Genomic DNA, 26,509 nt, shown 5'->3' with positions numbered 1-26,509 from the left:
TTGATGAAGAGAGTAGCTATATTATGAAAGAATCTGTGGGCAGCCTCTAAGAACTTCAAACAGGTTCCCAAAGTTGAGGACATCCTCCAATTAATTAACTGATAGCTAGAAGAAGCCAGACCCTCAGCTGTACAGATTAAGAAAAGAAATTTGTCCAACAATCTGAAGCAAATATGGAATAATCTGAAAGTGAAGTCTTCCCCAGTCAAACAACCAGATGAGAACACAGCCTTTCAAACACTAAGACTGCCTGTGAGACCCTAATCAGAGGATCCTGCTAAGATGTGCTTGAATTTCTGACCCATATAAACTATGAGATAATAAATGCATGTTTTTTTAAGCCTCCAAGTTTGTACATAGTAGTAGCAGATAACTGTACACATGTAAGTTCATATTTAAAGACTTGCCAATGTATAAGCAATAGTGACACTAGATGAAAGTACAAAATGAAAATGTGAATGGATTAATGTGAGAGAAAAAAATTATGAATAGGAGACATCAGTTTGTATTTAATAATATAACAAAATACATGTTATATTGTCACAAGATATACCTCCTAAATACAAAGTAGTATAACATGGTCATTGTTGCATAAATGTCAACACATAAAGGCAATTAAGTTATAAACAAGAGCAAATATATCTCATGTGGCTTTCACTATAATTTTCCTTAAAGTTGAAAGTATCAGCTCTTGTTAAAAATTATCCTAATCTCATGACCACCCTCTATCAGCTCTTTAAAATTCATCTTTTTTATTATCTATGCCATTTAAAATGTACTTGTTGTCTTAGGAGCAAACAGCAAATGCTTTGGTATTTTAGTGTTCCTCCCCTACTCCCACCCACAGAGAAAAAGTTACAGTCTGGATGAGGAATAGTGATGATTCTTTAGTGTACAGAGGAAGACATAGGAAAGGAATGAAGGGTCAACAAATAGAAATGGACTTAAGCAAGTATTCTCTTGGCCTTGATATCTATTCTCAGAATTTCTTACATTGGGCCCCTCACACTGACACAGCTCTCCTATTCTTGATAAACCCACCAGGCTGAGAGTTTGATCCAGAGACCACGAGGCCTTGTTTCTTTTTTCCTTTTTTTGTGTGTGACCTTTTTCTCTTCCTAAATGTAAGAGCTCAGTGATGTAAGAGCTGCATGGAATAGACATGGAAAAAATGGTCCCGGGTGGTCACTTAGCCTGCTTTTAGTTCGGGCTTTAGTTTAGTGGGTCTGAGGTAGAAAACATGTAAGCTAAGACAGCTGAAAGATCCCAAATGAAATTTATTTTTTTTCAAATAACCTTTTCATTTCAGAACACTTTTTGATTTACAGAAAAGTATGAATATAGAACAGAGTTCCCAAATACTCCACACTTGTTTTCCTATATTATTTACATTTAACATTAGTATATTGTCACAATTAATAAACCAGTATTGTTATATTTTTGTTAACTAAAACCCATATTTTTTTTTCGGATTTCCTTAGTTTTTACCTACTGTCTTTTCCACTGTCCCAGAGCTCCACCCAGGACACTGCATTGCAGTCAGTCACCACATCTCCTCTGGCTCTTTCCAATGTAAACGCTCTCAGATTGCACTTGGTATTGATGACCTTGACAGTTTTGAGGAACACTACTTGGGTATTTTGGTAGAATATCCCTCAATTGGGATTTGTCTGATTTATTTCTTATGAATGGACTAGAGGTATGGGTTTTCAGGTTGCAGACAGAAGTTCTGTTCTAATCACACCCTATCAAGGGTACAAAAATCAATATGATTTATCATTGATGTTAACCATGATCACCTGGCTGAAGTAGTGTTTGCCAGTTTTTCTCTACTGTAAAGCTATTTTTTTTCCTCCTTCCAAAGGGTACTCTCTGGAAACAAACTATTATGCACCCCACAGTCAAGCAGTGAAGGCTTCTATGTAGAGTCTTAGCATGGGTAGGTATCAGGGTAGAATCCTAATTTGGAATACAGTAACATAATATAATGGTAAGACAGACATTTTAGCATAGACATGCAATATGCATTTTTGACCATCTAACTTATCTATATATTTTATCTATATAAAAATGATTATTTTCCAAGTGGTATATTCTTCAATGGTAGGGATGAACTCCAAAGACCCAGAGAGAAATAGAAAGGTTTTACAAGGCTGTAAATTTTCAAATTATCCCAGAAACTTTGTTAAGTCAATAGTGCTACAGGAGCAGTTCAATAGACTAAAAAGAACACCATGAAAGGGAAAGGGAAGAAAATTGATTAAAGAGGTCAGGAGCAGGAGAGGGTCTCTGGACTAGAGAGGTCTGTATCAAAAGAGCTATGAATGAAACTATCTTAGGAGCTGTATATAATTAATTATAGCTGGAAAGTAAAAGGAGCATGTGGGTTATTTAGAATAAGCCATCAAATAAAAATATTTTAGAATTTTTAGAATAACAAAAAATAAGTTATAAATTTTTAACAAACATACATAGTACTTGAAATATATATGTATGTATATATATATATACACACAGTATATATATAATACTACATATATGCCTATTTCTGCATGTATATATTCTAGGGACTTTGGTGTATAGCCATGAAGTTCTGCCATTGCAGAAGAGATGAGATTCTATCATTCAGACCATTGTACAATTCTACCATTGTGGACTAGCTGTCCAGTTAATGATGAGATTATAAAATTTTACTTGCCAAATTAGGAAAATTAATATAATATATCCAACATGAAATCCATCAAAAAGAGATACATTGGTTCATGTATTTGAGTTGTGCTGAAGTAAGGGAGCCTTGAGAACTAGTTTGACCAGAGATTGATTCATCTCTGTTTCTCCAAGATTTCTTCATTTTTGTCCTTTTCCTTTCTTCTTCAGCTGATTTCCTCATGGTTAAAGGTAATTAGGAATAACAGCTTCTTCATTTCCCCAAAGGCAGGGGAAAAACACTTCTAACCAACTATCCAAAGGATAATCTTGTAATTTTCTCACAACTGAACTGATAATTTTTGCTTGGGGAATGGAATTGGTTGGTTGGTCTAACTGACCTTTCTACCAAACTGCTTTTACTCTCAACACCCTCCTGCCCAACTCCATTGGCTGGTGGGTTGGTTCCTGAAGCACAAACACTCAACTCTTGGCCTATCCATACCCAGACAAAAGCATGGGGAAGGGTAGGAGGAAGAAAAAACATGGTTAAAATACAGTGGTCGGACATCACAAATTTCTATATTCTGATATGTTAAGGATCATATTTTTCTGCCTTTACTAATATCTTCTTAGTTATGAGTTACCATATATGTTCTGCTTATTATCCAGAGAGTATGATATGATCCATGTGAACTATTATTTAATGATCAATAGATCACATGATTTCAAAATCATATCTTGTCATATACTAAATATGTAATCATTTTAGAAATTACTAAGGGCATCTCAGAACTCTAAAAATATAGGAATTTTGATTCTGATATTATCAGTAACGTTCATACTGTTTTAACTGAGTCAACGAATGGTTGCAAGAGTGGAGTCTGAAATCAGGTGTGCAATTTTTTTCTACTGGAAAGATTTTAAGCTTTGAATGCAAAAAGTCAAATTTTGGAATTTAGTTTCCTCATAGTCCAATTTGTGATATATTTCGCAGTGTATGATTTCTAGGATGCAACAGAAATAATAATAAATTTATTACTGTGTTTAGATTAATAAAATATGAATATATAATATCCCAATTTTGGACAAATCATAGTTCAGACAATGAGACAATTATGTGCTTATTTAATTTGTTTATCATTTGTAAGGGTTCTTTGACATACTACACATCTGACATTATTGTTATTACTATTACTTAGCATTAATAAAACACATTGAGTTTTCAAAGTGATATAATCATAAATTAGTCATACTTCATAACACTTCTGTGAGATAATGTGGTGATTATAGAAAATTAAGTTACAAACAATGAAGGTTGATGACCTGCAGGAATTTATGCTTACAAGTGAATACATTTCAAATTAAAGACTACAATTCTGTGGAGATTTTGAGCTATTCAAGTGTAGATAAGTCAGAAAGTATGTTTATTAGACATAAGCCATTTCTGATATGTTATTTAATATTATGACATTTGGATTCTCTGTTCTGAAAAGCTTGCATAAAAATTGGGCTGGGATTTTTCCATTCTTCCTGAAATCATAGATTGAAAGTTCTGACAAAAACTTCTTAAATCATCCGTTTATCCATCCTCTAGGCCTCACTTTTGTAACAGAATTTATATGTGCTCATGATTATTTTACCAATTCCTTAGGAAATCTCTAACGATTTCTCTTTTCTCAATCGTGTCCAGTATCTCTATTTGATTTCTAATATAATCCATGTCCTCTAAAAAATAATATTTTTATGGCCTTTACAATACAGCTCACAGTTATTTGCCAGAAAATTCTTCTTAAGCCTAATAGAGCTCCTTTGACCCTGATCTGTCAGGAGACAGAGGGGAACGAAGTGGAGTTTCCAAGTAAATTCAAGTAGCATAGAAATGAGGGGGAGTATCCATATTGATTTTAGTAATTATGTAAACATGCACTCTTCTATTTATAACTGTCTGATGCCCTCCTTCTCAATTTTTCACAGCAATTGAAAAAATCTCTAAGACATAGATACACTAATTTGCCATCTCAACAGTGATAGAAAGCCTGACATAATTTCTTAATCTTTTCTTCTACTAAACTCAGACTTCCCCTTAGGAATGGAAGAGTGTTAAACTATCTTAAATGTAAACAATGTATTGTAATATTTTCAAGTGTGTCTTTGTTGAAAGACAAATTGAGAATGTGAGCATTATAATAAGAGATGAACATTTCCAAGGAAGGAACTAATTTTTTTAAGAAGAAAGGATTTTGGAAAAATAAAAAAAGGCATCATTCAGGAGACAAAGTTTCTTGCAGGCATACACTAAATATAATGCATAGAACTTGATCTTTCTCAGATTGACTAATACTCAAGTAATATATACTTTTTTATTTTGGTATCACTAATATACAATTACATGAGCAACATTGTGGTTACTAGATTCCCCCGTCATCACGTCTTCACCACGTACCCCATTACAGTCACTGTCTATCAGCATAGTTAAGATGCTATTAGAGTCACTACTTGTCTTCTCTGTGCTATACTGCCTTCCCTGTGACCCCACCTATGTATGTGTGCTAAACATAATGCCCCCTAACCCCCTTATCACACCCTTCCCCCCATGCTCCCAAAACCCTTTCCCTTTGGTAACTGTTAGTCCATGCTTGGGTTTTGTGAATCTGCTGCTGTTTTGTTCTTTCAGTTTTTTTCTTTGTTCTTATACTCCACATATGAGTGAAATCATTTGATACTTGTCTTTCTCTGCCTGGCTTATTTCACTGAGCATAATACCCTCTAGCTCCATCCATGTTGTTGCAAATGGTAGGATTTGTTTCTTCTTATGGCTGAATAATATCCCATTGTGTATATGTACCACATCTTCTTTATCCATTCATCTACTGATGGACACTTAGATTGCTTCCATAGGGGTGTATATGTCCTTTTGGAACTGGGCTCCTGTATTATTAGGGTAAATTCCTAGGAGTGGAATTCCAGGGTCAAAGGGTATTTCTATTTTGAGTTTTTTGAGGATCCTCCATACTGCTTTCCACAATGGTTGAACTAATTTACATTCTCACCAGCAGTGTAGGAGGGTTCCCCTTTCTCCACAGCCTTGCCAACATTCATTGTTGTTTGTCTTTTGGATGTTGGCCATCCTAACTGGTGTGAGGTGATAGCTCATTGTGGTTTTAATTTGCATTTCTCTGGTGATTAGCGATGTGTAACATCTTTTCATGTGTCTGTTGGCCATCTGAATTTCTTCTTTGGAGAAGTGTTTTTCAGATCCTCTGCCCATTTTTTAATTGGATTATTTGCTTTTTGTTTGTTGAGGCACGTGAGCTCTTTGTATATTTTGGATGTCAACCCTGTATCAGATATATGATTTATGAATATATTCTCCCATACTGTAGGATGCCTTTTTGTTATATTGATGGTGTCCTTTGCTGTACAGAAGCTTTTTAGTTTGATACAGTCCCACTTGTATATTTTTGCTTTTGTTTCCCTTGCCCATGGAGATATGTTCATGAGTAGTTCATGTTTATATTCAAGAGAGTTTTGTCTATGTTTTCTTCTAAGAGTTTTATGGTTTCATGACTACATTCAGGTCTTTGTTCCATTTAGAGTTTACTTTTCTGTATAGACATAGACAGTTATCCAGTTTCATTCTCTTACATGTAGCTGTAAAGTTTTGCCAACACCAGCTATTGAAGAGACTTTCATTTCCCCATTGTATATCCACGGCTCCTTTATTGTATACTAAGTGACCGTATATACTTCAGTTAATATCTGGACTCTCTATTCTGTTCCACTGGTCTATGGGTCTGTTCTTTTGCCAGTACCAAATTGTCTTGATTACTGTGGCTTTGTAGTAGAGCTTGAAGTTGGGAAGCAAGATTCCCCCTGCTTTATTCTTCCTTCTCAGGATTGCTTTGGCTATTTAGGGTCTTTTGTGGTTCCATATGAATTTTAGAACTATTTGTTCCAGTTCATTGAAGAATGCTGCCGGTATTTTGATATGGATTGCATTGAATCTGTAGATTGCTTTAGGCAGGATGACCATTTTAACAATATTAATTCTTCCTATCCAAGAACATAGGATGAATTTCCATTTATTATTGCCCTCTTTAATTTCTCTCAAGGGTGTCTTGTTGTTTTCAGGGTATAGGTCTTTCACTTCCTTGGTTAGGTGTATTCCTAGGCATTTTATTCATTTTGGTCAACTGTGAATGGAATTATTTTCTTGATTTCTCCTTCTGCTAGTTCATTATTAGTGTATAGGAATGCAACAGATTTCTGGGTATTAATTTCATATTCTGCAACTTTGCTGAATCCAGATATTAGATCTAGTAGTTTTGGAGTGGATTCTTTAGGATTTTTTATGTACAACATCATGTCATCTGCCAACAGTGACAGTTTGATTTCTTCCTTACCAATCTGGATGCCTTTTATTTCTTTGTGTTGTCTAATTGCAGTGGCTAGGACCTCCAGTACTATGTTGAATAAAGGCAGGGAAAGTAAGCATCCTTGTCTTGTTCCTCATCTTAGAGGAAAAGCTTTCAGCTTCTCACTTTTAAGTATAATGTTGGCTCTGGGTTTGTCATATATGGCCTTTATTATGTTGAGATACTTGCCCTCTCTACACATTTTGTGAGAGTATTTATCATGAATGGATATTGAATTTTTCCAAATGCTTTTTCAGCATCTATGGAGATGATGGTGTGATTTTTGTCCTTCTTTTTATTGATATAGTGGATGATGTTGATGGATTTTCAAATTTTGTACCATCCTTGCATCCCTGGGATTAATCCCACTTGATCATGGTGTATGATCCTCTTGACGTATTTTTGAATTCGGTTTGCTAATATTTTGTTGAGTATTTGTGCATCTATGTTCATCAGGAATATTGGTCTGTAGTTTTCTTTTTTTGTGGTGTCTTTGCCTCATTTTGGTATTAGAGTAATGCTGGCTTCATAGAATCAGTTTGGAAGTATTCCCTCCTCTTCTATTTTTTGGAAAACTATCTCTACTCTAAATGTCTGATAAAATTCAGTGGTGAATCCATATGATCTGTGAATTTTGTTCTTGGGTAGTTTTTTGATTACTGATTCAATTTCGTTTCTGGTAATTGGTCTGTTAAGATTTTCTGCCTCTTCTTGGGTCAGTCTTGGAAGGTTGTATTTTTCTAGAAAGTTGTCCATTTCTTCTAGGTTATCCAGTTTGTTAGCATATAGCTTTTCATAGTATTTTCTTATAATTCTTTGTATTTTTGTGGTGTCCATCAAGATTTTTCCTTTCTCATTTCTGATTATTTTTTATTTGTGCAGATTCTCTTTTTTTCTTAATAAGTCTGGCTAGGGGTTTATCTATTTTGTTTATTTTCTCAAAGAACCAGCACTTGGTTTCATCAATTTTTTCTATTGTTTTATTCTACTCAATTTTATTTATTTATTTTCTGATCTTTCTTATGTCCCTCCTTCTGCTGACTTTGGGCCTCATTTGTTCTTCTTTTTCTAGGTTCAATAATTATGAATTTAGACTATTCATTTGAGATTGTTCTTATTTCTCTAAATAGGCCTGGATTGTTATATACTTTCCTCTTAGTACTGCCTTTACTCTGTCCTATAGAAGTTGGGGCATTGTGCTGTTACTTTCATTTGTTTCCATATATTGCTTGATCTCTGTTTTTATTTGGTCATTGATCCATTGATTATTTAGGAGCATGTTGTTAAGCCTCCATGTGTTTGTTTGCCTTTTTTGTTTTTTTCGTACAATTTATTTCTAGTTTTACACCTTTGTGATCAGAGAAGTTGGTTGGTTTAAATCTTTTTTAATTTACTGAGGCTCTTTTCATGGCTTAGTATGTAGTCTGTTCTGGAAAATATTCCATGTGCACTTGAGAAGAATGTGTATCCTGCTGTTTTAGGGTGGAATGTTCTATAGATGTCTGTTAGGTCCATCTATTCTAATGTGTTGTTCAATGCCTCTGTCTCCTTATTTATTTTCTGTCTGGTTGTTCTGTACTTTGGAGTGAGTGGACTGTTGAAGTCTCCTAAAATGAATGCATTGCATTCTATTTCCTCCTTTAATTCTGTTAGTATCTGTTTCACATATGTATGTGCTCCTGTGATGCATAGATATTTGTAATGGTTATATCCTCTTGTTGAACTGACCCCTTTATCATTATGTAATTTCCTTCTTTGTCTCTTGTTACTTTCTTTGTTTTGAAGTCTATTTTGTCTGATAAAAGTATTGCAACACCTACTTTTTTCTCCCTATTGTTTGCATGAAATATCTTTTTCCATCCCTTTACTTTTAGTCTTTGTATGTCTTTGGGTTTGAAGTGAATCTCTTGTAAGCAGCATATAGATGGGTCTTGCTTTTTTATCCATTCTATAACTCTTGTCTTTTGATTGGTCAAGTAATATATTTTTAATGAATTAGAACAATTTATTAATTGTAGGAATTACAAAAAAGTAATGTACTTTCCTTTGGTTATCTTAATTTCCATAACTCTGATGTGAAATAATGTGCCTATGAAATATATGTGTATGTGTGTGCCTATGACTTTGTATTTATAAGAATGTATAGCTACATGGGATATTAATATATGAATATATCTATCTACATTGATATTTACATATCTTTGTAGATCCATATATATTTGTACAAATACACATACATTGATATATGTATTTTCAATATATCTAGGTAGGTATAGCTGTCTATATATTATCTATCTATCATCTGTATCTATACACTACATACTTATCTTTATAGATGTATATATGTTTAACCACATGAAATTGCTGGTATTTGACTATTTTTGACCTATGGGAGAGGTAATTTCATTTCTCATTCAAACAGTAGCTCCTAGAGAAAATTGTGCAGTAGTATAGTGACAACTGGTGTCATGGAATTAATACCGTCTTTGGTAAGTTGGCTTCAGATTTTAACTCTACAATTCGCCAGGTTTATGATTTTGATTCACCCACCTTTCTAGGACACAGTTTCATCATCTGTAATGTAGGAAATCTTATCTAGATATTTTCTCATTAGCTTCAAATTTGTGTATGCTAATTCACTCAACAAATATTTTGTGATTTTTTTTTCATACCTAATATGTTACAAGCAATTTTGTAGGCTTTGAGAGTACAGTAATGGCTAAAATAGGAAAAAAAATCCTTACAAGTTAGAACTATTACTGGATTATCCTTCCTTCCCCGAGAATTTGAATAATAGTCTCACAAGAAAACCCTCTGTCCAGGACCTTATATTCTGAATAGGAAGATTATTCTTTAAATCATAGGAACTAGGAACTGGATGTAGGGCCTCATCTACCCTACTGTGTTCTATACCAGGAATGTTGGAAAATGCGTTCAGTTCTGCCACTTTTGAAACTCTGCATGTCAAGATAATTCTAAGCTTTGTCTACAAATTTTTATCAGTTTCAGTGAAATGCGCTGAGTTAGAGCAGCAGATGTTGAGAAAGAAGTACAAGAGTCAGGATGAAATTTTCATTTGTTTTAAATTCAGGGCATGGCTTCTCAGTGGTGTCTGGTGTCTAAGGGTTTCTGTATAACATTTCCTGATTTTACATGTAATCAAAATACTTTACCGTCTGTGAATTCCAGGTATTACTAAGAAATGTTCCATAACAACCAAAGTGATTGAATCTGGGTTTGTATTCTCTGGCCTTCCTCCTGACTTCAATTTTTTGCCTAGCAACTGCAGTCATGGCCAGCAGTGTCCAGACAACGGGTTCAGAATCAGAGGTTCTCATAACCTGGTAATTTGCAAGAGAGACTCACAGACTCAGAAAACTACCATTACTAGTTTGTTATAAAGGATACAACTTTAGAACAGCCAAAGACATGCATAGGGCAAGGTCTGTGGGGAGGAATGTGGAGCTTCCAACCCTCTCCAGGCATATCCCCTCCCAGTACCTCCCTGTACTCACTAACCCAGAAGCTCTCTGCCCTCCATGGTTTAGGGTGTTTTATGGAAGTATCATCATGTAAGCATGTTTGGTGAAATCAGTAGCCAGTAGTGATTAATTCAATTTCCAGATGCCCTCCCATCCCTGGAGGTTGGGGAATAAGGCTGAAAGCTCCAGTATTTGGTCCCATTCTAAAGCCATCTAAGCGCCCACTAAAATTTGCCTCCTATCGCTCTTATCAGTCAGGAAATTCCAAGGGTTTTAGGGTCTCTGTGGCAGGAACTGGGGACAAAGACCAAATATCTTCCTATGATACCAAAACTGTATGCAGAAGGCTTTATAAAACTGCCCAATTGCTGCAAGTATAGCCACAGTAAAAGATAGGATAGTTTTGGAATAACTAGGTTTCATATTTTTCACCATTAAATCCAGGTACAGATGAAGTATAACTCTAATAGTTGTCCAGATCGAGGAAAAAAACAATTAGGAATCCACAGACTAGTTAATAATCCATGTATAATAAAAGATAGTATGACTATAATTAAATGTCCGTGATTCTTTAAAAATCATATACTAGTAATTATACCTTGATAAACTACGGGAAGAGTCTTCCTCTCATCCTCTGATGTCATTCACAGGGCTCTTTTACTTTATATATTCACATTATCATGGCCTATCATTTTATTTGGAAGATTATGGAACAACTCAGAATAAGAGGAAATGGTAGTCTTTAATTAAGAAATTTGGATTTTAGAAGGTTTGTTGTTTAGTTATCAATCTCTTCTCACTCTTTTCTAAAATGTTATACATTTAAAATACATTATTTATAACTACTCTCCATTTATATCTTTTAAGTGTCTAAACTTACTGTTCCAGAAAAATTAATATAATTTTATGGATGTGAGACTTAATACATGAAGATTTCCTTGTTGTGTTGTGTGCATAAATGCTAACTAACAAAGGTACTATGGGCCTCCTTCCTAATATAGAAAGAAAAGCAGTAAAGCCAGATTACATGATTGCTGATGTAATGATAATGGACTCTGAGCCTTGGGAATATTAGTGTGCCTACATAGTTTCTGCTGTGATCACCAAATAATTCAGCTTTAGCCTTTGTAACAGCACTATTTCTCATACTCTTTAAGGTGTAAAAAAGTAAAAGACCATGGACTCGGCCGCTTGTCTTTAGTGCAATCATCACCAACTGATTCATTTATTCATTACAGTTCTAACTCACTTGGTCAAAAATTTAATTTTGCATGTGTTTGATGTTCTTTTTGCCCTGTTTTATCAAGGTCTCTAACAGAAGGCATTCTTTAAAGATACACTTATCACTCCTAAAGGAACAAACCATCTTTGAGTTGCCACAGACAGCTTTGCTCAAGGGTGGAGGGTATGCAGAGGATCCCTTAAAGTACTAAGAGAAGAGCTTAAGATGATGGATGTGTTGTTCCATTGCATAGGAGCTTTTAGTTCAGTCTAAAATGAGAAGTTCCCAGACCTGGGAATAGACTAGGAAACATGAGGGTGTGTGGAGTTAATTGATTCTTTGAACACACGAAATAGTGGTCACCTGAACAAATCATAATGCAGAATTTTAGGGCCAGCTGAGAGTCTTCAGGAGGGCAGTTTGGGGAAACTGGGAAGGTTTTAAAATTGGCCTCATGCGGTTGCTCGTTTCAGTGGTTATGGCAGATGTTCTAGACTTCTATTGCTCTCTGGACTCAGTGGCCGGCTGCTTTTGCTGTCTTCAATGTTTTCCATGTGGACACTTTGGGGTGTAATGCCCCCTGCATTGCTTATTCATATGTGAGTTAGGAAGTCTGCTTTTCTAATTTTTTTTTGGATAGAATTTAGCTGTCCTCTCCCCAGTCCCTTACAGTAATTACTGTAAGAGATTATAAACTGTGATTTTCCTGGTTGAAATGAATTGGCAACTTGCAGGGCAAGCGAAAGGATTTGGGGGACAGACTGGAGCATTTAATGACATCTAGCCCTGGAGGGATGGAAAATGCATACTGTGTATCAGAGATGTAATGAGCAAGATACGAGGATCCCAGGCTGTGTGAAATTCACATTATGGTGGGAAAAGATGTTCCAGTTAGTCTCTTATGGTAAAAGGAAGATAGTCTCTTATGGTAAAAGGAAGATAGTCACTCAGGTTATTTCTAGTAATGAAGAACTTATTTTAAAAGTAAAATTCTTTTAAATGTAATTTATTTAAAAGCAACTCCACAAAAAAATTGCTTAATAAGGCCATAAGTAGATAGAAATCATAATATTGGAGACCAATGAGAAAATTCAGCAGTCTAAGATACTTTGGGGACCTAAGGCAGTATTGAGAACATTAGCTGTAAAAGATTGGACAGAACCGCTAATGATTATGTGCTCGGCTTTAATATGACTCAAGGTCCTCAGTATCTCTATGACTTTCCCCTTTTGCTATGAGCCCAGATTGTCTTACGCTCCATGGTGCATAGGTATGTGATTTGCCATATAGCTCCTGTTTACTTCTGACTTTTGCTTCCTCACGTCTTTGGCATTTCATGACATTATGAACCTGGCTCTTCCTCACGTGTCATAAACTACCTCAAGTATCCTTGAATGGGTCTTTCTAGCTTTATTACCTACTGAAAACTACTGTATTGCCCTAATATTTTCCCCTTCAAATTCCTGAAAGATAAAACATGATCATCTACGTTTTCTGTTCAGTCTGTTAAATCTTGGATTTTGTGCTTATCAATGGCTTGATATTCTGTGGCTTAAGGAGTGGGGAGTCAAGTGATTAAAAAAACATGCTGTAGATTTTTCTTTAGGAGTTAACAGTAGAAAAGCTCAAAATTATTGACATGTCTTACCTGAGAAATAATTTCAGGACAGTATAAAAAGTACCAATGATGAGATCATGTAAAACAAATAATGGGAACATAAGGAGGTAAAAAAACAACAAAAACTGGGTAATAAGAGATATTTCCATACAGACAGCATACTTCAGTTAGAAGTGAGGAGCCATTTTCCAGGTCATTAATTGGTGGGAGAGCTTTTCAAAATGAGAGAATATATGTCAAGACCTGGAGACAGGAAACTATTGTATCTTTGGGAAACCATAAATAGCTCTGGTGGATGACAGGGCAAAGACAGGAAATCTGTCAGCCATCATTTGCAGTAATAGTTAAGGGCCAGATAATGGAGATCTTCTACATCAATGGAAACGATTATGTATTTTATCCAATGGGTGATACGGAAACATAGAAGTATTTTAAGTAGGTATGTGCTATAATTAGATAAGCATTTTTGAAAGAGCATTCTGGCAATACATGAGACAGGTTTGAAGATGAGCTAGATGGGTGATCAATTAGGAATCATTTACAATGGAGCTGTCAAGACAACAAGGGAATAAAATGGCAATAATGGTTGGAATGAAGATGTAAAGATAAATACTAAAGCTGTTAAGGAAGAATCAATGAGACCTTTTTCTGGGAAATCACCATGGCTACTGGGACCCTATATACATATCCTGAATATTGAAGGGTGCTTGAGACCATCCCTGCAGCCCAGGGCAGCAGAGCTCAGGTGGGCCAGCTCTCTACACCACCCTACTTCCACTGTGGCTGAACCAGATGCATCCCTCAATTTCTCTGTAAATTTCCTACCAGAAAGTTTCCACTGTTTGAAGGTGACCATGGATCCTGTGTGTTTGAGAGCAAGGCCATTGCCTACTGTGTGGGGAAGCACTCCGGAGGTGCAACCAGGTGGTGCAGTGAGGGACCTTGGCTGATAGTAGCATAGTGCCCCCAGCCAGGACCTGCCCATGTTGGGCATCCTGCCGCATAACAGTAGGCCACAGGAAATGCAAAGGTGGAGATGAGGCTACTTCCGGGGCTGTTGGATGCTCACCGGAAGACAAAGACTTTCCTGGTAGAGAGCATGTGACACTAGCTAATATCACAACAGTCTGCACCCTGTTGTGGCTCTATAAATATGTCCAGAGCCTCCTTTCTGCCAGGCATTCCCCAGTACCAGCCACGGGCTCCTTACCTGTTTTAACCAGTCTGCCTTCCAGGCTGTCTTGAGGGAGGTGAAACTCCATGAAAAAATGGCCCAGTTTGATGCTAAAGAGTTTGCAGAGAGCCAGCCTAAAAAGGACACCCCACAGAGAGGGGAAGGACCATAAGAGGAAAAGAAGAAGCCCCAGGCTGAGTGGAAAGAGCAGAAAAATCTGCCCCCACTTCAGGCAGGCAGATGGATGAATGTAAGCAGGCGTTGGCTGCTGAGCCAAAGGTCAAGGACTCCTTTGCTCATCTGCCCAAGAGGACCTTTGTGTTGAATGGCTTCAAATGCAAATGCTCCAATAAGGACACACTGTCTGTGTTGCTCCCATATCTTGGGGAACACTTCGATAAGGATTGCAGGTCCTGGTGGTACTCCAAATATTTTCCTGAATTCAAACCTTCATACCACCTCCTCACTGGAATGTTCCAGTGACTGAACAAGCAGAGGAAGAATGCCTTTGTTATCCTCTTTGGGACCAAGAAGAGCTCCATTTCCAGAGTCCAGGTCTCCTGAGGTCAGGAACTTGCCTTTCTGCTGAGTCCAGATTGGCAGGTGGGCTAGAGAAGTCATATACAAGATATATACATGGCAGGAACTGTATTCCGGCGTCAAGAAGACCTTGTCACTGGTTCAAAAGTACTTTTCCTAGGAGGGATCTTCCAGCATGTGGACAACGCCTTCAATTTGGGCAATGACTTAAGCGAACATCTCTCTTGCCATTGCAAAGCTGCTTGAACCTGCTCTACAAAGAGATGCAGGTCACTAAAGAAGCTGAACATTGAAAGAAAAAATACTTCAGTGATAGTCTCTTGATTTTAAAACTAATGATAAAACATTAACAATATGAATATTATTGTTAGATTATCACATTAAATCTGTATTAGTCTTTATTTAAGTTATGGGATTTTTATTAAGAATGATTGCTGAAATTTTATGAGTGATGTCTAAAAGAGCCAGGAACTTTTCACAGAGGAGTAGGTGACTGAAAGCTGAGAGGTCATTTGTCAGATTGCTAAATTGGAAGTATGAGGTGAAAGGGTGGAGGGCATTCTAACATCAGTGACAATAGAAAATATATTCCTTCTGCTTCTGTAAAGCTGGAATTCATCCCCTCGGTTACGGAGGAACTGAAGTCACCTTCACAGTCAAGGGGCTTTTGAATTCATCATAAATTCATTGTAACTTCCTAGGCGTATATAGACATTTCATTTGTTTATGCATTTATAGAATGCTTATTGACAAACTCTTCCTTCTGTCTTGTCACCTAAATTCTAGTTAGAGAGATAAGGACAAAAATAAAGAAGTCAAATATGTATTCTTTGTTAGATACTGGTGACTATGATCAAGGAAAGTAACGCGAGAAGCACTGGAGCCCCGCTACCCCTTGTGTCGGGTCCATGCCGATGGGAAGGTCCACAAAGAGGGCAGTTCCTTCCTGGTTCCGGGAAGGAAAAAAGGCTCTAGAATTTCAAAGACTCTCTCTCCCTTGTTCTTACATCCTCTATCACCAGCCTAATTTAGTTGCTCTCAGAGTTTGTTGTGTATGTATTGAATACAGTTTGTTAAGAATACAACCACTTTAGCTTCTACTTATATTCTTATGTAATAGAGATGTGGTGAGCTTCAAGAATATGCATTTTAAACAATACCCCAGGTGATTCTTATTTTTTTATTAAGGTATCATTGATATACAATCAATCACATAAGCAACATTGTGGTTACTGGATTCCCCCCATTATCAAGTCCCCACCACATACCCCATTACAGTCACTGTCCATCAGCATAGTAAGATGCTGTAGAACCAATACTTGTCTTCTCTGTGCTATACTGCCTTCCCCGTGACCCCCCTACATTTTATGTGCTAATCATAATGCCCCTGAATCCCCTTATCCTCCCTTCCTACCCACCCTCCCCAGTCCCTTTCTCTTTGGTAACTGTTAGTCAGGTGATTCTTATTTAAGAGCCCTGCAGATCATGTTTTCACAAGTGCCACTATAGTTACGCTTATTTCCAAAATCATAAATTAAAGAGATGTCAAGTGGTTGACTTGAAGTGAGCTAAAAGGACAGGTATCAGAAACATATTTCACTGTCTGTCTCAAATACAAACTTTGAGTTAGCTGGCAGGTAGAATAACATGTCCTGAAAGCTGGCCAGGAGACTTCCAGTATTTCATAGACCTGAGACCAGGCCTGGGAAGACATCCTTGTCAAACATTTTCCATGGCAGACACATATTCTTAATCTAACTCCATGAAAGGTACCCTTGATGAGCATGGTTATCTTGGAATCATAACTACAGGGTTAACCAAACTGCATTAGAGAGGATTTCTTTGATTTCTTTCATGTAGGCTTAAAAAATGATTTTGCAGTTAGAGGGTCAAAAACAATCTTCAGGAATTATTATTAGTCTTGCTTTTACCTTTAAATGAAAGTGTAATTGAATTACAGAAGTTTTTACTTTATGTGTTTAGAAATTTGAAAATTAAGGCCAAAAGCATGATTCTCACAAATTCAATAATGCACAATGTCAACTTAGTTTTATGGTTTCTTACATGTTCCTTTAAATATATGAATTTGTACTCATGGTACAAAGAAAACATTCGTGATGATGTTGTCTCAGCCACATTCTCTCTGTCTTTAAGGTGACTGAGCTACATGTGTAAAGTATTTATATTTTAGGTATTAGGAATTTTTTTCCTCCTTATATCAAGGAACTCATTAGTATTTTCATTCTCAATAGAGAAAAGGAGTGGCAATTCTGTATTTTAACAATATTTGCATAGTTAAAAGCTGTGTGCATGTAGTATAACAGTAATATTAAGAACGAAAAGGCAACTAACTACCTTCAGCAGTAATTTCTATTATGAACATATATTTTTATGCCTTCAAGCTTTTCAAATATGTTTTTGTGGATGTATGTGCTATTGTTATAGATCAAAGAATTTTACTGCCTTCCTTGCATCCTTATTAATCTTCAAAAGTTCACTGATTCTATCTTCTTTGACTTTGTTTGCAGAATAATGGAAGCACTGATAATAACCTTAGATTAATTAGAGTAATGGGCTAAGACTGAGCTGCTGTAACAGCTGGTAGGTTTTGGACTTTGCTTCTGGAAGTGCAATGCACATCACACAGTAACAACAAAGGGTCAAATGTATCCAGCATATATCAAATTTACTTTATTTGTTTACTTACCAGCCTGCCTGTCAGTTTTCTAAAGGAAACTGTTCCCCACTGAGATGCAGATATTAAAGGACACTGTTTAGTTTAAGAAAGAGGAAATTTGAGGTAAAGACAACAATTTGGGGTAGTCCTTTGAGCTAATTATTAAATTAATAGAAGTTTACATGAATTTGAAGACAAATTAGTCTTTAGTTAACTGATTTAGTTAATTTGTTGCATTCAGCTCACACTGATATAAATCATACAGAACTAGGTAACTTTCAAGCAAAGGGCTAAAGAAATTCAATCAAGCTAAGGACATAAAATGGAGCTAAAAATGAAGCTATCATAAAAATAGATATGATAAATCTTGTATCTTTGCCAGAATTTTGACATGAATCAGTGAACATGAGAAAAGAAACCTACTTATTTACATAACCTACAAAATTCTTAAGATAAATACAGAACTGTTGATCAAGAAATGCATAGACTTTTCTGATTAAGAAAATAATGGAAGAGATGCCGTAAAGGTAATGTCCTTAACACTGAGAGTATTCTGTATGGGAAATTTATAGCTGTAGTATAAAAATGTAATATAAAAATGCATGATGAAAAGAGCAACAAAATGTTGGTGTAGAGTAATGAATAATATTCCAAGGTCCAATGCCAAATTTAATGGTATTGTTTATTATGGCCTCCTACAACAAGGCCCATCTTGCTACTTTATCTGTATTCATCTTATAGATTTTAGTATAAAAATTTTAACTCTTAAATTTGGGATGGCAACCAAGGGATATAAGTATGATTCTATTACATGTATTTTTATAATAGGTAAAATGAATCAGTAGTGATTTAAATCAATATCATGGTTGTCTAGGCCAAGGTTTGGGAGAAGATTGTCTGAGAAAGGGCATGAGGTACTGTTTTTGGTAGCAGAAATATAGTTGTTTGGATGGTGGTTACATGGATGTGTATGTGTCAAAATTCATCAAACTACACATTAAAAATGGGTGCATTTTAATATGTTATAGCCCAATAAAATTATCTAAAAAAAACAATTCCATATAAATCTATTTAACTTGTACTTGAATTATTTTCTACCGTGGCACACTATTTTTCCATATCAAAATGTATTATATTATAATCTTCAAGTTTAGGGGACAGAGTCTGTGTTGAACTTGTTTAGTATCATACTCTTAGTGAATGACCCATAAATATATTAAACAATATTTTAAAAATGAAAGTAGATAAGATCCTTAGAATTCTATTTCCATTGACAAGCTTGAACCAGTTGCACCATCAAAAGTTTCTTTATTTAGATATTAGGATATTGTCTATGCTCTGCAACTTAACTTCAAAGATCTCTGGTTCAGAGAGGAGTGAAACATTTACAATATTGTGACTACACAGATGTATATGTATCTATCTGTACTGCACGAATATGTGTGTTAGTGTATCATATTATTAACTAAATGAAACAGGCTTTATGACACTGATTGTACATACCTAAAAGCCAGCTGGGCTATATTGACAACAGGATAAAATTTGCAAATAATCATATTTTAAAAATATCTTTGTCATTAAGTGTACTGTTCTTACAGCTTTCTATCAGGTTTTATTGGTTATGAAGTGAGAATAATTTGTAGCTGAACTCAATGGTACCTAAAATATTTCCATGCCCTCCATTTTCTGCCATATAAGGAACTGATACATTTCCAAGGTAACAGGCAATGGAACCTTTCTAGGCTCTCCGGCTGGCTACCTTAGACCACAGAGCTGCTCCATCATGTGAGTAACTTCAAAACTAAGTCCTCACCTAAGGGAGACAAAAGGGAATATCATAAACCAAGGGGGGATTCCTGAGTATTTTAACTTGTCTGAGCTTCAGTTTCCTTATTTTTTAAAATTGAGGTAAATATTCCTACAGATCTTATCTAAATCTAGATCTATAATTTTGTGATCATCGGTGTTATTTTTTTAAGATCACAACCTGAACATGAGAATAATAAATGAAATGTTAAGAATAAGATTCTTTTAAATATATAGGCTGACATGGCAATGACATTTAGATTAACACATATTTTCTCATTTTTATTCTCAAAAATTTTGTGTCTCTCCTGAACACACAAATAATGCCTTAAAAAATGGCCCATTGAAGTAATTTTCTCTCAACCTAATGGCACTAAATAATTCAAAGAATTATGACCTTTGATCTTACATATCTTATACTTTGTATTACTCTTAAAATCTAGCATGATGTCTACAAGTTGTTATCTCTTAATATTTTATTCATTATCAAAAAAGACATAATTGAGAAAAAAATTATCATTGTTCTTTGTGTTATTTGATCATACTTACTTCTTTTGTGACCAGTTTATGAGCATTTTATCTTTCAAAACAAAAAATAAGAACTTGTATATTTTAGTAGGTGTAATTCTTTCAATCCTAAATCTCTCCCTCACGTTTTTGTGTAAGGCTTTCAATATTAATAGCTTGCACGCATACACAAAATTTTTTAGCAGATGGATATCGTGCGCAGTATTGAGTTTCATTAATTATTCAAGAATTTGTAGGTCTAGTTACAGGATCAAAAATGTCATTAATCATTAATACTACTTGCTTAAATGCATTACAATAAGCATTTTCTTCTCACAACAAAAACACCAAATGTATAGATTACCCCTTTTAAAAAGTTCCTTTCTCATTTTATCCACTTGAAAGTCAGTTCATGTTTAGTCCTCAAAGTCATTTCTGTCAGGGGAATATTGCCTTCCTTGTCCTTTAAATAAATCAATTTAGTTAAGTATTTCAGTTATTTTCTAACTTCTCATATATATCATTTTAATTAGAAAGTCTGTCCAAAAATAATGTCTTTGAACTGTATAATTTCAAAGTAGATATGGTAAACCTTGTAGTATCTTGTAAATAGGTAAAAACTTTCAAACAGTATAAATAGACCAGGAATTTGAAGGCTATGATCTGTGATCTAAAGTGAAATGAAAATTAGGTAAACATGATGTATTAGAAGAAAGAAACATTGGCATAATCCAGGCTAAGTGCCTTATTTTATAGAGAAGAAAACTGAGAGCAAGGGACAATGTGACTAGTTCACGTTCACCTAAGTAATTAAAATAAGAGCTAAAGCTAGAAATAAAATTCTGACTCCTTGGCAGTGCTCTGTAAAAACATCATGCTATTATTCAGTCTGTATAATGTAGCTTAAAATCCACTCCACTTGAATGATATCATTATCTAAAATTACCTTGCTTATGAAAACATAACCTTAGAGTAAATTGTTTCACCTTTTTCTGGATTATAATCTATGCTTCTTAAATGCCAAGCCAGACAGAAAAACATAGGACTCCTAGTGGCCATGACAAAGAAATTTTGTACAGTTTGTACAAAAACAGAGTAATTTTATTTTTATTTGCATAGCTATAGGAAAACAGAGCAAAATAATTTTGAAAGTATCTGCAAAAAGGTATTAACTGAAAAATATTTTCTCATTGGGTCAACGGTAGGAATGACAAGGTCTATGTGATTTAACAGGCCTTTGATCAATATGATTTCCCTGGAAAATCATGAGATTCATTATGATTCAAGGAAAAACTAATAAATAAGATCTCTATTTTCTTCAGTCTCTTTTACCCACGTATTCTGACTTATTCATACTGCTATACTGCTAGTAGGTTTCTTAATGGTATCTCATTATTAACCCACCCCATTCACTCTTTAATCTCCATAATGTATGAAATATCCTAAGGTGCATCCCTGGGTTATTACTGATCAAGTATTGGACAAGTCAATTAGGGAGTATCAAGAAATGAAACAAACTCTGAGGAAGTTCTCACATTCTCAAAGGAATTTGGTAAGATGAAATAAATACAAGTGGACAAAACCTACAAGCATATGCAATAGCCCCTTATCTTCAGTTTCCATTTACCCAGTTTCAGTTCCTCTTGGTCAGCTGTGGTCAGAAGCAGATTATCTTTTTATGTCAGAAGATCAATAGTAGTGTAAAGCTATGTCACAATGCCTACATATGCACTCTATATATATATACACACACACACACACACACACACACACACACACACACACACTCACACACATTCCTGTACTTTCCATGGTTTCAGACATCTGTTGGGAGTCTTGGAACATATCTTCCATGGATAAGGGGTACTAGTATAGATAGAAGATGATGGATTAATAGATTTTAAAAATTATGTAACCCAGGATGTTTAAGAAGGAAAAAGTAATTTGACAGATTATATTAACACAAAGAGTTTGGAAAGATTTGCATGAAATGCTTTTGCAAAGAAGAGGAAGCTGATTTGTAAAATGAGCTAAGAAGAAACTGGAGAAAGTATTAGTACTGGCTGAGATGTTGTTTTTCCCAGGATTGTGTCTTGGAGGCAACAAAGAATGAAGCCAACAGACAAGAGTATGGAGCAACCAGCAAAGCTTCTAATGAGGAGTGAAAAGAGAAGAGAGCCTGCTAATCATGAGGGGCTTGGACTGGGGAAGCCATTTGGGCGGCAGCCCAATGGAAAGGAGGAAGTCCACCTGGTTGCCGAGGACTGCTGCTAGGGCTGGACTGGACTCAGAAACCCCCTTGTTTCTCGAGCTGGCCTTCTAGGGAGTGCTTTCTTACACCTCCTGCTTGGCTGGCTGACCACAATGCCTGACGTCAGTTTCCCACTTGGCCAACTCTGCCTAGACAACATGTCCCGTTCTTCCTATCCCACCAGCTACCTCCTGCCTCAGTATTACGGCATTATTTCTTTTCTGAAAGTGCATAATATATATGGGTTATCTCAGTAAATACCTTATTTCAGCTAGTGAAAACTGTTTAAAATTGGGAAATAAGGAATAAATATTAAATTCTGCTTGACAGGCACCAATTAGAAAAATGTCAATATTAAAATTTTTAAATTTTAACATATTAAAATATTCAAAACTATTAAATTAATTAAACATTTGAACCTCATCAAATTTTAAAGTACTAACAAATTTATTAGTAAGCTGTTCAATAGGAGCATCAGAATAGTCACATAAGTTGCCTTGCATCATTTTTATACCGATTGTGATATAGTTACGGTTTAGTGTAGAAATCAGAAAAGCATTCTCTTACTTAATTTTTATTATTTATTTCCAGCCTATTATCAATAGACAAGTCACTGAGTCAAAGGAAAGTTACCATATCTTTTATTTCTGAAATTACACTATGCACCAGCAAGATACTTAAAACTAGTTATTTGACTAATTATAAATTATGTGGGTCCTTCATGTTTTACCAACTGCATAAGCAGTCACCATGTAGTTAGTAGTTGTGAGTAAGTAGCACAGAGTCAGGTTTCTGTCCTTCCTGTTATCAGAAATCATTCCGTTGCCATGTTTTTTTTTTCTCTGTTTATATGGTTGAGCCCTAACATAGTCTACAGACTAGCAACCTTCAGCTGATGAATTCAGAACATTTGAATAAATTCCAGTTTAAATTTGTCTGGGTATCAGAAATCATGTTTCCTATATGTCAGTGTTTTTTATACTTCAATGAAAGAACATTTTGTTGTTTGGATTTTAAACATGTTTCAGTTATTATTTGACACCATTAAAATAAGCACATTTCAGGGCATATGTTTAACTGTAGCTGTGTGATTTATTATCACATAAAATGGCGGAGCTATTGAATTCTAATAAATAGTATGTTTAGAATTTGGGAAGAACCCTCTGCAGTGATGGTGAATAACTAAAGATAATGTCCACTGGGTAAGGAGGTTCTCTGAGTATTTGCTAAACACACTCAGTATGCAGTGCTCTGGCTGGGCTTTAGTCTGCCAGCTTCACTGGACACCAAGACTGGATAATTGGTGCTGCTGGTTCCCTTAAAAACAATAGGCTGTGGCTACATCTACACCTGCGAGAACCCAGCCCTTCACAAAGGGGGTAAGATACAAGCCACGGCCCGGCAGGACCCAAGCGCCCCTCCCCCCAGATCCCAGAGGGAGGAGAGGAGTCGGAGTGGGGAAGGAATGAGAGCTCAGGACTGCTAAATACCCAGCCCTAGTCATCCACACCAGGAGAGCAGACACACAGTGTGTGGTGTGGTGCGCTGAATACTAGGGAAACAGAACAGTAAAACCTGCAAGCAGGTCCCTGCAGCCAGAGCCCCTGGGACAAAAGAAAAACGAGTGCTTTTTGAAAGTTTTAAAGAGACAGGGGCCTCACAGCTGGATGGAAGAAGCGTCCCGGCACACTCAGCACAGCAGCTGGGAATCCAGAGGAACTCCAGGTGTCCTAGTCTCCTGGGCAGCAGCACAGCTCTGAGGCTCCTCATGGTGATAAACAGCCTCCCGTCCATTCCCCCTCTGCCATGGACCCGCCATAGCAGAGCAGCAGCCTGAGCCTGGCCACGCCCACAGAAGCCATGCAGAGCCCCCTCCACATCTGCCTGGGCCAGACTCAGAGGCCCCATCAGTGTGCAGCTGCTCAGCACAAGCTGCTAGGAGTTGCCATTCTTGCAGGAGAGGAAAGTGACCAGCAAGCGGGAAGGGACTTTGTTCTCCCAGCTGACACATGTGCCTACTGCCCACTACTACCTCTATCACCATGAAAAGGCAGAAGAATTTGATCAGGACCAGAATCACACAGACATCCTCTCCTGAGAGGGAACCTGGGGAGATAGACTTAACCAATCTTCCTGAAAAAGAATTCAAAATAAAGGTCATAACCATGCTGATGGAGCTGCAGAGAAAAATGCAAGAGCTAATGGATAAAGTCGGGAGGGAGAATACAGAAATAAAACAATCTCTGGAAGGACTTAAAAGCAGAAATGAGAAGATGCAAGAGGCCGTTAATGGAATAGAAATCAGTGAACAGGAATGCAGAGAAGTTGACGCAGAGAGAGATAAAAGGATCTCCAGGAATGAAAGAATATTAAGAGAACTATGTGACCAATCCAAACGGAACAATATCCACATTATAGGAATACCAAAAGAAGAAGAGAGAGAAAAGGGATAGAAAGTGTATTTGAAGAAATAATTGCTGAAAACTTGCCCACACTGGAGGAGGAAATAGTTGCTCAGACCGCGGAAGCACACAGAACTCCCAACAGAAGGGATCCAAGAAGCACAACACCAGATACATACTAATTAAAATGACAAAGATCAATGACAAGGACAGAGTATTAAAGGCAGCCAGAGAGAGAAAAAAGGTCACCTACAAAGGAAAACCCATGAGGCTATCATGAGACTTCTCAACAGAAACCTTACAGACCAGAAGAGAATGGCATGATATACTAAATGCAATGAAACAGAAGGGCCTTAAACCAAGAATACTGTATCCAGCATGATTATCATTTAAATATGAAGGATGGATTAAACAATTCCCAGACAAGCAAAAGTTGAGCTAATTTGCATCCTGCAAACCACCTCTACAGGGCATCCTACAGGGACTGCTCTAGATGGGAGCACTCCTAAGGCTAAATAGATGTCACCAGAGAAAATAAAATCACAGCAAAGAAAGCAGACCAACCAAATACTAACTAAAGGCAAAAAATAAAATCAACTACCCACAAAAGCAGTTAAAGGAAACACAAAAGAGCACACACACAAAAAAACACCTAACATACAAAGAATGGAGGAGGAAGAATAAGAAGGGAGAGAAATAAAGAATCATCAGACTGTGTTTATAATAGCTCAATAAGCGAGTTAAGTTAGACAGTAAGATAGGAAAGAAGCTAACCTTGAAACTTTGGTAACCAGAAATATAAAGCCTGCAATGGCAATAAGCACATATCTTTCAGTAATCACCCTAAATATAAATGGACTGAATGCGCCAATGAAAAGACAAAGAGTAATAGAATGGATAAAAAAGCAAGACCCATCTATATGGTGCTTACAAGAGACCCACGTCAAACCCAAAGATACACACAGACTGAAAGTCAAGGGATGGATAAAAATATTTCATGCAAACAACAAGGAGAAAAAAGCAGGTATTGCAGTACTAGTTTCAGACAAAATAGACTTCAAAACAAAGAAAGTATAAAGAGATAAAGAAGGATATTACATAATGATAAAGGGGTCAGTCCAACAAGAGGACATAACCATTATAAATATATATGCACACAATACAAGACCACCAACATATGTGAAACAAATACTAAAAGAATTAAATTAAATTAAATTAAAAGAAAGCAATGCTTTCATTTTAGGACACTTCAACACTCCACTCACTCTAAAGGACAGATCCACCAGACAGAAAATAAGTAAGGACACAGAGGCACTGAACGACACACTAGAACAGATGGTCCTAAAGACATCTACAGAAGTCTACACCCAAAAGCAGCAGGATACACATTCTTCTCAAGTGCACATGGAATATTCTCCAGAATAAGCCACATCCTAGGCCACAAAAGGAGCCTCAGTAAATTCAAAAATATTGAAATTCTACCAACCAAATTCTCAGACCACAAAGGGATAAAACTAGAAATAAATTGTACGAAGAAAGCAAAAAGGCTCACAAACACATGGAGGCTTAACAACATGCTCCTAAATAATCAATGGATCAATGACCAAATTAAAATAGAGATCAAGCAATATATGGAGACAAGTGACAACAACAACACAAAGACCCAAATTCTGTGGGACACAGCGAAGGCAGTTCTAAGAGGAAAGTATATAGCAATCCAGGCATATTTAAAGAAGGAAGAACAATCCCAAATGAATAGTCTAAAG

The 26,509-nt window shown here is 36.2% G+C and overlaps 1 pseudogene; it reads left to right on the top strand.

Annotated features, from left to right (window-relative positions):
* The first annotated feature begins 14,047 nt into the window (after nt 1-14,047).
* On the top strand, nt 14,048-15,346 carry LOC118916555 (elongation factor 1-gamma-like; annotated as a pseudogene).
* Nucleotides 15,347-26,509: the final 11,163 nt, after the last annotated feature.

The sequence above is a fragment of the Manis pentadactyla genome, chromosome 17 (assembly GCF_030020395.1).
Source record: "Manis pentadactyla isolate mManPen7 chromosome 17, mManPen7.hap1, whole genome shotgun sequence".
Lineage (NCBI taxonomy): Eukaryota > Metazoa > Chordata > Mammalia > Pholidota > Manidae > Manis > Manis pentadactyla.
The sequence above is the reverse complement of the archived record's forward strand: the minus strand, read 5'-3'. Positions and strand labels throughout refer to the sequence as shown.